This window comes from Somniosus microcephalus, unplaced genomic scaffold, assembly GCF_052327205.1.
Source record: "Somniosus microcephalus isolate GS21.2 unplaced genomic scaffold, FLI_Smic_1.0 scaffold1301, whole genome shotgun sequence".
In the NCBI taxonomy this organism is placed as follows: Eukaryota; Metazoa; Chordata; class Chondrichthyes; order Squaliformes; family Somniosidae; genus Somniosus; species Somniosus microcephalus.
In genome coordinates, this window is record NW_028226488.1 from 27,038 (window position 1) to 37,281 (window position 10,244).

Below are 10,244 nucleotides of genomic sequence, written 5' to 3' on the forward strand. Positions count from 1 at the left end.
CTCATACGTCATTCCTGCCATCCCAGGTAACAGTCTGGTGAATCTTCGCTGCACTCCCTCCATGGCAAGAACATCCTTCCTCAGATAAGGCGACCAAAACTGCACACAATACTCAAGGTGTGGTCTCACCAAAGCCCTGTACAACTGCAGCAAGACATCCTTCCTCAGTTACAGGCTGGAATCTAATCGAGGGGTTCGGGGGGTTTATATATAGAATAACAGATACCCGGGAGTGAGTTACAGGCTGGAATCTAATCGAGGGGTTCCGGGGGTTTATATATAGAATAACAGATACCCGGGAGTGAGTTACAGGCTGGAATCTAATCGAGGAGTTCGGGGGGTTTATATATAGAATAACAGATACCCGGGGAGTGAGTCACAGGTTGGAATCTAATCGAGGGGTTCGGGGGGTTTATATATAGAATAACAGATACCCGGGAGTGAGTTACAGGCTGGAATCTAATTGATGGGTTCGGGGGGGTTTATATATAGAATAATGGATACCCGGGAGTGAGTTACAGGCTGGAATCTAATCAAGGGGTTTGGGGGGTTTATATATAGAATAACAGATACCCGGGAGTGAGTTACAGGCTGGAATCTAACCGAGGTGTTTATATATAGAATAACAGATACCCGGGGAGTGAGTTACAGGCTGGAATCTAATCGAGGGGTTCGGGGGGGTTATATATAGAATAACAGATACCCGGGAGTGAGTTACAGGCTGGAATCTAATCGAGGGGTTCGGGGGGGTTATATATAGAATAACAGATACCCGGGAGTGAGTTACAGGCTGGAATCTAATCGAGGGGTTCGGGGGGTTTATCTATAGAATAACAGATACCCGGGAGTGAGTTACAGGCTGGAATCTAATCGAGGGGTTCGGGGGGGTTATATATAGAATAACAGATACCCGGGAGTGAGTTACAGGCTGGAATCTAATCGAGGGTTTCGGGGGGTTTATATATAGAATAACAGATACCCGGGAGTGAGTTACAGGCTGGAATCTAATCGAGGGGTTCGGGGGGGTTATATATAGAATAACAGATACCCGGGAGTGAGTTACAGGCTGGAATCTAATCGAGGGGTTCGGGGGGGGTTATATATAGAATAACAGATACCCGGGAGTGAGTTACAGGCTGGAATCTAATCGAGGGGTTCGGGGGTTTATATATAGAATAACAGATACCCGGGAGTGAGTTACAGGCTGGAATCTAATCGAGCGGTTCGGGGGGGTTTATATATAGAATAACAGATACCCGGGAGTGAGTTACAGGCTGGAATCTAACCGAGGGGTTTATATATAGAATAACAGATACCCGGGGAGTGAGTTACAGGCTGGAATCTAACCGAGGGGTTTATATATAGAATAACAGATACCCGGGGAGTGAGTTACAGGCTGGAATCTAATCGAGGGGTTCGGGGGGTTTATATATAGAATAACAGATACCCGGGAGTGAGTTACAGGCTGGAATCTAATCGAGGGGTTCGGGGGGTTTATATATAGAATAACAGATACCCGGGAGTGAGTTACAGGCTGGAATCTAATCGAGGGGTTCGGGGGGGTTATATATAGAATAACAGATACACGGGAGTGAGTTACAGGCTGGAATCTAATCGAGGGGTTTATATATAGAATAACAGATACCCGGGGAGTGAGTTACAGGCTGGAATCTAACCGAGGGGTTTATATATAGAATAACAGATACCCGGGGAGTGAGTTACAGGCTGGAATCTAATCGAGGGGTTCGGGGGGGGTTATATATAGAATACCAGATACCCGGGAGTGAGTTACAGGCTGGAATCTAATCGAGGGGTTCGGGGGTTTATATATAGAATAACAGATACCCGGGAGTGAGTTACAGGCTGGAATCTAATCGAGCGGTTCGGGGGGGTTATATATAGAATAACAGATACCCGGGAGTGAGTTACAGGCTGGAATCTAATCGAGCGGTTCGGGGGGGTTTATATATAGAATAACAGATACCCGGGAGTGAGTTACAGGCTGGAATCTAATCGAGGGGTTCGGGGGGTTTATATATAGAATAACAGATACCCGGGAGTGAGTTACAGGCTGGAATCTAATCGAGCGGTTCGGGGGGGTTATATATAGAATAACAGATACCCGGGAGTGAGTTACAGGCTGGAATCTAATTGAGGGGTTCAGGGGTTTATATATAGAATAACAGATACCCGGGAGTGAGTTACAGGCTGGAATCTAATCGAGGGGTTCGGTGGGGGTTATATATAGAATAACAGATACCCGGGAGTGAGTTACAGTCTGGAATCTAATCGAGGGGTTCGGGGGGTTTATATATAGAATAACAGATACCCAGGAGTGAGTTACAGGCTGGAATCTAATCGAGGGGTTCGGGGAGGGTTATATATAGAATAACAGATACCCAGGAGTGAGTTACAGGCTGGAAACTAATCAAGGGGTTCAGGGTTTTTTTTAATATAGAATAACAGATACCCAGGAGTGAGTTACAGGCTGGAAACTAATCAAGGGGTTCGGGGGGTTTATATATAGAATAACAGATACCCGGGAGTGAGTTACAGGCTGGAATCTAATCGAGGGGTTCGGGGGGGGTTTATATATAGAATAACAGATACCCGGGAGTGAGTTACAGGCTGGAATCTAACCGAGGGGTTTGGGGGGTTTATATATAGAATAACAGATACCCGGGGAGTGAGTTACAGGCTGGAATCTAATCGAGGGGTTCGGTGGGGTTTATATATAGAATAACAGATACCCGGGAGTGAGTTACAGGTTGGAATCTAATCAAGGGGTTTGGGGGGTTTATATATAGAATAACAGATACCCGGGGAGTGAGTTACAGGCTGGAATCTAATCGAGGGGTTCGGTGGGGTTTATATATAGAATAACAGATACCCGGGAGTGAGTTACAGGCTGGAATCTAATCGAGGGGTTCGGGGGGTTTATATATAGAATAACAGATACCCAGGAGTGAGTTACAGGCTGGAATCTAATCGAGAGGTTCGGGGGGGTTTATATATAGAATAACAGATACCCAGGAGTGAGTTACAGGCTGGAATCTAATCGAGAGGTTCGGGGGGGGTTTATATATAGAATAACAGATACCCGGGAGTGAGTTACAGGCTGGAATCTAATCGAGGGGTTCGGTGGGGTTTATATATAGAATAACAGATACCCGTGAGTGAGTTACAGGCTGGAATCTAATCGAGCGGTTCGGGGGGGGTTATATATAGAATAACAGATACCCGTGAGTGAGTTACAGGCTGGAATCTAATCGAAGGGTTCGGGGGGGGTTATATATAGAATAACAGATACCCGGGAGTGAGTTACAGGCTGGAATCTAATCGAGGGGTTCGGTGGGGTTTATATATAGAATAACAGATACCCGTGAGTGAGTTACAGGCTGGAATCTAATCGAGGGGTTCGGTGGGGTTTATATATAGAATAACAGATACCCGGGAGTGAGTTACAGGCTGGAATCTAATCGAGGGGTTCGGTGGGGTTTATATATAGAATAACAGATACCCGTGAGTGAGTTACAGGCTGGAATCTAATCGAAGGGTTCGGGGGGGGTTATATATAGAATAACAGATACCCGGGAGTGAGTTACAGGCTGGAATCTAACCGAGGGGTTTATATATAGAATAACAGATACCCGGGGAGTGAGTTACAGGCTGGAATCTAATCGAGGGGTTCGGTGGGGTTTATATATAGAATAACAGATACCCGGGAGTGAGTTACAGGCTGGAATCTAATCGAGGGGTTCGGGGAGGGTTATATATAGAATAACAGATACCCTGGAGTGAGTTACAGGCTGGAATCTAATCGAGGGGTTCGGGGGGTTTATATATAGAATAACAGATACCCGGGAGTGAGTTACAGGCTGGAATCTAATCGAGGGGTTCGGGGAGGGTTATATATAGAATAACAGATACCCAGCAGTGAGTTACAGGCTGGAAACTAATCAAGGGGTTCAGGGTTTTTTTTAATATAGAATAACAGATACCCGGGATTGAGTTACAGGCTGGAAGCTAATCGAGGGGTTAAGTGGTTTATATATAGAGTAATAGATTCCCGGCAGTGAGTTACAGGCTGGAATCTAATCGAGGGGTTCGGGAGGGGTTATATATAGAATAACCGATACCGAGGAGTGAGTTGCAGGCTGGAATCCACTCCCTCTTATGCCAATGTAACCAGCATATCTTTTTTCATTCACAGGATGTGCGCATCGCAGGCAAGGCCAGCATTTATTGCCCATCCCCAGTTGCCCTCGAGAAGGCGGTGATGAGCCGCCTTCTTGAACCGCTGCAGTCCGTGTGGTGAAGGTGCTCCCACAGTGCTGTTAGGGAGGGAGTTCCAGGATTTTGACCCACCGACGATGAAGGAACGGCCGATATATTTCCAAGTCAGGATGGTGTGTGACTTGGAGGTGGAACTTGGAGGTGGTGGTGTTCCCATGCGCCTGCTGCCCTTGTCCTTCTAGGTGGTAGAGGTCATGGGTTTGGGAGGTGCTGCTGAAAAAGCCTTGGCGAGTTGCTGCAGTGCATCTTGTAGATGGTACACACTGCAGCCACGGTGCGCCGGTGGTGGATGAGGTGCCAATCAAGCGGTCTGCTTTGTCCTGGATGGTGTCGAGCTTTTTCCGTGTTGTTGGAGCTGCACTCATCCAGGCAAGTGGAGAGTGTTCCATCCCACTCCTTACTTGTGCCTTGCAGGTGGTGGAAAGGCTTTGGGGAGTTAGATTTAACGAGCTTTCCTTGAACCGTGCTCCTTCATTCCTGATGTCACGCCCCCTCACCTCTGCACCCCCCGCCAACTTTCGCACCTCACATGCAGCCCAACACCCCTTCCCTCCACCCTTCCCCAGGCTATTGTCAGCTGTGGTTCAGGTGGTAGCACTCCCTCGCACAATCCAGAGATTGAAGCCCCATAATCCAAACCAACACTCCCCCATTCCAAGTACTGAGGGAGCGCCGCACTGTCGGAGGGGCAGTGCTGAGGGAGCGCCGCACTGTCGGAGGGGCGGTGCTGAGGGAGCGCCGCACTGTCGGAGGGGCGGTACTGAGGGAGCGCCGCACTGTCGGAGGGGCGGTACTGAGGGAGCGCCGCACTGTCGGAGGGGCGGTACTGAGGGAGCGCCGCACTGTCAGAGGGGCGGTACTGAGAGAGCGCCGCACTGTCGGAGGGGCAGTACTGAGGGAGCGCCGCACTGTCGGAGGGGCGGTACTGAGGGAGCGCCGCACTGTCGGAGGGGCAGTACTGAGGGAGCGCCGCACTGTCGGAGGGGCGGTACTGAGGGAGCGCCGCACTGTCGGAGGGGCAGTACTGAGGGAGCGCGCCGCACTGTCGGAGGGGCAGTACTGAGGGAGTGCCGCACTGTCGGAGGGGCAGTACTGAGGGAGCGCCGCACTGTCGGAGGGGCAGTACTGAGGGAGCGCGCCACGCTGTCTGAGGGGCAGTCTTTCCTACGAAACATTAAGCTGAGGCCCCTTCTGTCCTCACAAGTGGACGTAAAACATCCCGCGGCCGATATTGGAACAGGGGAGCTACCTCCGGTGTCCTGGCCAATATTTACCCAACCAACATCTCTCAAACAGAATATCTGGTCGTTAATACATTGCTGTTTGTGGGAGCTTGCTGTGTGCAAACTGGCTGCCGTGTTTCCTACATTACAACAGTGAACAACACTTCAAAAAGTACTTCCTTGGCTGTGACGCAATTTGGGACGTCGTGAGGTGGTGGAAATGCAACTTCCTTATTAGGGTCATCGCTGCACTTGACTGCACCAATCCCCTCGCAGACCAGAAATGTGTGCGGTCCTTCACCGGGCTTGAGGGGCTGAATGGCCTCCTCCTGTTCCTGGGTTCACAGAAGTGTTTGAGACGAATAGTTTGGATGCTTTCGACAGGAGAGACAAAGGGAACAGAAAGATAGGCTGAAAGGCTGTGGTGAGGCCGATGGAATGGGAGGAGAATCGAATCAGCATAAACTCCAGCACACACTCGATGGGCCGAATGGCCTGTTTCTGTGTAACTATTACACAGTATTTACAGCCCAGAAACAGGCCATTCGGCCCCTCTGTTCCGTGCCAGAGTTTGTGCTCCACACGAGCCTCCTCCCGCCCCTCTTCATCTCACCCCATCACCATATCCTTCTCTCCCTCGTGTTTATCCAGCTTCCCCTTAAATGTATCTGCTATTCGCCTCAACCACTCCCTGTGGTAGCGAGTTCCACATTCTCACCACTCTCTGGGGAAAGAAGTTTCTCCTGAATTCCCTGTTGGATTTATTAGTGACTATCTTATATTGATGGCCCCTAGTTCTGGTCGCTCCCGCAAGTGGAAACATCTTCTCTACCTCGACCCTATCGAAACCCTTCATAATCTTACAGACCTCGATCAGGTCGCCCCTCAGCCTTCTCTTTTCTAGAGAAAAGGGCCCCTGCCTGTTCAATCACAGTGCTCCCAGTGTGGTCTAACCAGACCAGAACTGTGCACAGTGCTCCAAGTGTGGTCTAACCAGACCAGAACTGTGCACAGTGCTCCAAGTGTGGTCTAACCAGACCAGAACTGTGCACAGTGCTCCAAGTGTGGTCTAACCAGACCAAAACTGTGCACAGTGCTCCAAGTGTGGTCTAACCAGACCAGAACTGTGCACAGTGCTCCAAGTGTGGTCTAACCAGACCAGAACTGTGCACAGTGCTCCAAGTGTGGTCTAACCGGACCAGAACTGTGCACAGTGCTCCAAGTGTGGTCTAACCAGACCGGAACATTGCACAGTGCTCCAAGTGTGGTCTAACCAGACCGGAACTGTGCACAGTGCTCCAAGTGTGGTCTAACCAGACCGGAACTGTGCACAATGCTCCAAGTGTGGTCAAACCAGACCGGAACTGTGCACAGTGCTCCAAGTGTGGTCTAACCAGACCAGAACTGTGCACAGTGCTCCAAGTGTGGTCTAACCAGACCAGAACTGTGCACAGTGCCCCAAGTGTGGTCCAACCAGACCGGATCTGTGCACAGTGCTCCAAGTGTGGTCTAACCAGACCAGAACTGTGCAGAGTACTCCAAGTTTTTGTCTAACCAAGTTTAACATAACTTCTCTGCTTTTCAATCCTAGCCCTCAACCTCACTTTCCCACCCGATCTCCATATCCCTTGAATCTCCGAGAGTCCAAAAATCTATCGATCTCAGCCTTGAATACACTCAATGACTGAGCATCCACAGCCCTCTGGGGCAGAGAATTCCAAAGATTCACCGCCCTCTGAGTGAAGAAATCCCTCATCTCAGTTCTAAATGGCCGACCCCTTATCCGGAGACCCCTGGTTCTAGAATCTCCAGCCAGGGGGAAACAACCTCTCAGCATCGACCCTGTCAATCCCCCTCAGAATCTTGTATGTTTCAATGAGATCACCTCTCATTCTTCTAAACTCCAGAGAGTATCGGCCCATTCTACACAATCTCTCATCATAGGACAACCCTCTCATCCCAGGGATCAATCTAGTGAACCTTCGTTGCACCGCCTCCAAGGCAAGTATATCCTTCCTTAGATAAGGAGACCAAAACTGTGCACAGTACTGCAGGTGTGGTCTCACCAAGGCCCTGTACAATTGTGGCAAGACTTCCTCACTCTTATACTCCAACCCCTTTGCAACATAGGCCAACATGCCATTTGCCTTCGATATTGCTTGCTGTACCCTGCAATGCGAGCTTTCTGCGTTTCTTGCACGAGGACACCCAAATCTCTCTCTCAACACCGGCATTTGTACGGCCTACTCCTGCTCGCATTCCTTGCGTTCTTAAACGTAAATCCAGTCGCTCTCGGACCCTCCGTCTACAGACGACCCGAGCTCGTAAGATGCCTTGATTAATTAAACAGGGGGGGGGAGATTGGGGAAAGGGAGACGGAGAAAGTGTCTCCATTGAACAAGTTTTCCTTTTTAATTGGAATTAAGAGACTGATGCACAAATCCAGTAACAGAAACAATTTACATTTTACGATAAAGATAACCGTTCTCTCCCTCTCACTCGCGCGCGAGTCTCCTGTTTTAAAAAAAAAAAACCCAAAACAGCACTGGAAACATCAAGGCATAATAAATAATTTAAAAAAGGTATACCGTTGCACAAATATTTTTAAACCCCCCCCCCCCTCCCCCCGCGGAAAAAAAAAAAGAGTAAACCGAACTCGACCCACTCGAACAGGAGCACCTCCCCCTGGGCCCGTCCCCTGCGGTGGGGGCTGGGGGAGAGAGGGGGAGGGGCTGGCGGTGGGTCGATGCTTTCCACGGTGTCGCGCACACATTATTAGCACTTTGAGAGAGTGATTCCCGCTCCTCTTGATCCGTCAGGTGATGTGGGAATAGACAGTAACCGTTGAGGGGAAGAGGGGGTGGGGGGGGGAGAAAAAACACGAGTCCCGGGTTTTTTCCCCACCTCCTGTACATGTACAGTACACAGCGGGTAAACTAATTCTGCTACCCTGAATACAGTAGTGACACAGTACAGACTAACTCCCCCATTACCCATGGCCCTAGTGTCAAACATCTCCAGATATCTCAATCTCCCATGGCCCTAGTGTCAATCATCTCCGGGTATCTCAACCTCCCATGGCCCGAGTGTCAAACATCTCCGGGTATCTCAATCTCCCATGGCCCTAGTGTCAATCATCTCCAGATATCTCAATCTCCCATGGCCCTAGTGTCAATCATCTCCGGGTATCTCAATCTCCCATGGCCTTAGTGTCAATCATCTCCGGGTAGCTCAATCTCCCATGGCCCTAGTGTCAATCATCTCCGGGTATCTCAATCTCCCATGGCCCTAGTGTCAATCATCTCCGGGTATCTCAATCTCCCATGGCCCTAGTGTCAATCATCTCCAGATATCTCAATCTCCCATGGCCCTAGTGTCAATCATCTCCGGGTATCTCAATCTCCCATGGCCCTAGTGTCAATCATCTCCGGGTATCTCAATCTCCCATGGCCCTAGTGTCAATCATCTCCGGGTATCTCAACCTCCCATGGCCCTAGTGTCAATCATCTCCAGATATCTCAATCTCCCATGGCCTTAGTGTCAATCATCTCCGGGTATCTCAATCTCCCATGGCCCTAGTGTCAATCATCTCCAGATAGCCCCATGGCCCTAGTGTCAATCATCTCCGGGTATCTCAATCTCCCATGGCCCTAGTGTCAATCATCTCCAGATAGCTCAATCTCCCATGGCCCTAGTGTCAATCATCTCCGGGTATCTCAATCTCCCATGGCCCTAGTGTCAATCATCTCCAGATATCTCAATCTCCCATGGCCCTAGTGTCAAACATCTCCGGGTATCTCAATCTCCCATGGCCCTAGTGTCAATCATCTCCGGGTATCTCAATCTCCCATGGCCCTAGTGTCAATCATCTCCAGATAGCTCAATCTCCCATGGCCCTAGTGTCAAACATCTCCGGGTATCTCAACCTCCCATGGCCTTAGTGTCAATCATCTCCGGGTATCTCAATCTCCCATGGCCTTAGTGTCAATCATCTCCAGATATCTCAATCTCCCATGGCCCTAGTGTCAAACATCTCCGGGTATCTCAATCTCCCATGGCCTTAGTGTCAATCATCTCCGGGTATCTTCCCATGGCCCTAGTGTCAATCATCTCCAGATATCTCAATCTCCCATGGCCCTAGTGTCAAACATCTCCGGGTATCTCAATCTCCCATGGCCCTAGTGTCAATCATCTCCGGGTATCTCAATCTCCCATGGCCCTAGTGTCAATCATCTCCAGATAGCTCAATCTCCCATGGCCCTAGTGTCAAACATCTCCGGGTATCTCAATCTCCCATGGCCTTAGTGTCAAACATCTCTGGGTATCTCAACCTCCCATGGCCTTAGTGTCAATCATCTCCGGGTATCTCAATCTCCCATGGCCTTAGTGTCAATCATCTCCAGATATCTCAATCTCCCATGGCCCTAGTGTCAAACATCTCCGGGTATCTCAATCTCCCATGGCCTTAGTGTCAATCATCTCCGGGTATCTCAATCTCCCATGGCCTTAGTGTCAATCATCTCCAGATATCTCAATCTCCCATGGCCCTAGTGTCAAACATCTCCGGGTATCTCAATCTCCCATGGCCTTAGTGTCAATCATCTCTGGGTATCTCAATGTCCCATGGCCCTAGTGTCAAACGTCTCCGGGTATCCCAAGTGTCAACCTTGTCCGTGTACACAAGTACCGCAGTGGGCCCCAGCGCCTGGCGTTAAACCCCATCCC